At 44.4% G+C, this 2,204-nt stretch overlaps 1 pseudogene; it reads right to left on the reverse strand.

Annotated features, from left to right (window-relative positions):
* Positions 1-237: 237 nt before the first annotated feature.
* Positions 238-542, reverse strand: LOC102855527 (annotated as a pseudogene).
* Between the last annotated feature and the right edge of the window lie 1,662 nt (positions 543-2,204).

The raw sequence follows: 2,204 nt of genomic DNA on the forward strand, positions 1-2,204 counted from the left end.
TTTTTCATTTTTAAAGTACTTTTAAGAAAAAAAGCAGGGCCTTGGAAGTTTTGGTTCTTTTTTCCTCCCCTTGTTGCAAACTCATGTTGTGGTTTGGTTGGGTGGCGCTGCCCGAGGTGGGCGGGCGGACTCTCTACACCAAGGTGACCACGTTTAGATTCTGAGACGGGAAGTGGAGGGCGAATAGGTCACGGTGGCCTTTAATTATTTTTAGGGGTTTTTGTCTTTTCTTAAATTTCACTTTTCCTTTTTCGCTGTCCAGTCATCCTCATCATCTTCAGCTGCCCGCTTGGCCGTAGCTGCCTCAGCCTCCTCATCTTCATCACCATCCTCCTCCTCACCGTCACCTTCCTCCTCTTCCTCCTCCTCCTCCTCCCCCCTTCTTCCTCTTCTTCGTCTGCCTCGATGCCAGCCTCCTGTTCCCCATTTTCCCCGTTAACGGGGGAGTCTGGTCCATTCTGGGCTTCCTCCGCTACCTCCTCCTTCTCCTTCAAGTCCTTGGTGGTGATCCCTGAGCTGGTGTCCACGGCCGCGTCTGACATGGTGGGGCACGCCGGTGATCCGATGCAGCGGATGCCAAGAAAGCGTGACTTCTGGGACTCTGGCCAGAAAGCTGCAGGAGTCCGCGGTGGCAGCCAAGGAGGAGGAGGAGGCGACAGCGAGCAGCGGAGGTGGCGGCGGTGAGCAAGGAGCCAGACCCAGGAACAATGCCGATATTTCTATTTCTAACTTTTTGAGAAAGTGCCAGGCCGCCTTCCATAATGGTTGTACCATTTTACATTCGAACCAGCAGTGAATAGAATGAGAGTTCAAATCTCTCCACAACTTAACCAACATTTGGTTTTTGCTGCCCTGTTATACTTTGCTATTGTTGCTGGGATGAGATGATATCTCATAGTTACTTTTCAAACCTGTTCTTGAAATGATTTTTAAATTCTGGTGGAATAAATTCAAGAACATATTTTGGCTCTCATGGACTTTTAAGCCTCTTCACCTTCAGCTGAACTTGCATATGAATAACTTATGCTTTGTCCTGTAGTCGGCGTCTGGCCTGCTTTCCCTGCTGGTGCTGACCTGCTCCACAGCCTCTTCCCACAGACACCGTAGGTCTGATGGCTGGGTAGTCTGAGTGGCCCATCAGGTGAGTCTGGTTGGACATTGTAATTGATTAATTACATAACCAATTATAATAAATGGTATAAAACAAAATATCTATACATTATTGAATGGAAATCCAGTATGATTTATACACTTTTATTTTTAAAATAAAGGTTTCGTAAAATGTCATAACATGGATATACCTTAATAAAAATTACTTTTCAGCTCTCCAATATAATAACTATTGTGTGTAACAGATGTAGCCCTGCATGTGCTCACCAGTCCATCCCAGGAAATTTAGAGAATAGGCATCTGACTAACTGGCTGGGAGAGATCTATATCTGTTCTCATTCCCAAAAAGGTGATCCAACAGATCGTGAAAATTTTTGAACAATATCTTTAATAACACGTACAAGCAAACTAATGCTGAATATCATTCAAAAATGGCTAAAACAGTGCATTGACAAGGAACTGCCAGAAATTCAAGCTGGATTTAGAAGAGAGTGTGGAACCAGAGATATCCATTGGTGTCAGACAGATCTGGCTGAAAGCAGAGACTCTCAGAAGAATGTCTGTCTGTGTCTTATTGACTATGCAAAGGCATTTGACTGTGTGGATCATAACAAACTATGGCTAACATTGAGAAGAATGGAAATCCTAGAACACTTAACTGTGGAAAACCCATACCTAGGCAAGAAGCTATTGTCAGAATAGAGCAAGAAAACAGCATGGTTTAAAATCAGGAAGAGTGTACAGCAGGGATGTGTCCTTTTTCAATTCAGTCTATACACTGAGCAAATAATTCATGAAACTGGGCTCTACGAATATGAATGTGCACCAGGATCAAAGAGCACTTTCAACAACTTGTGTCACGCAGATGACACAACTCACTTGCTTAATGTGAGGGGGACTGAAATGCCTGCTAAAGAAAATCAAGGACACAGCCTTGACTGTGAGTTACATCTTCACATTATGAGAACAAAGTTCCTCACCGCTGGCCGATAGACAACACCCCGATGCGTGGAGAAAAGATTGAATCTGTCAATGGTTTCGTCTTGCTTGGGTCAACAATCAGCATCCTTGGAACCAGCAGTCAGAGATCAGAA

This window comes from Elephantulus edwardii, unplaced genomic scaffold, assembly GCF_000299155.1.
Source record: "Elephantulus edwardii isolate Elephantulus edwardi_28Jun2011 unplaced genomic scaffold, EleEdw1.0 scaffold00127, whole genome shotgun sequence".
NCBI lineage: Eukaryota > Metazoa > Chordata > Mammalia > Macroscelidea > Macroscelididae > Elephantulus > Elephantulus edwardii.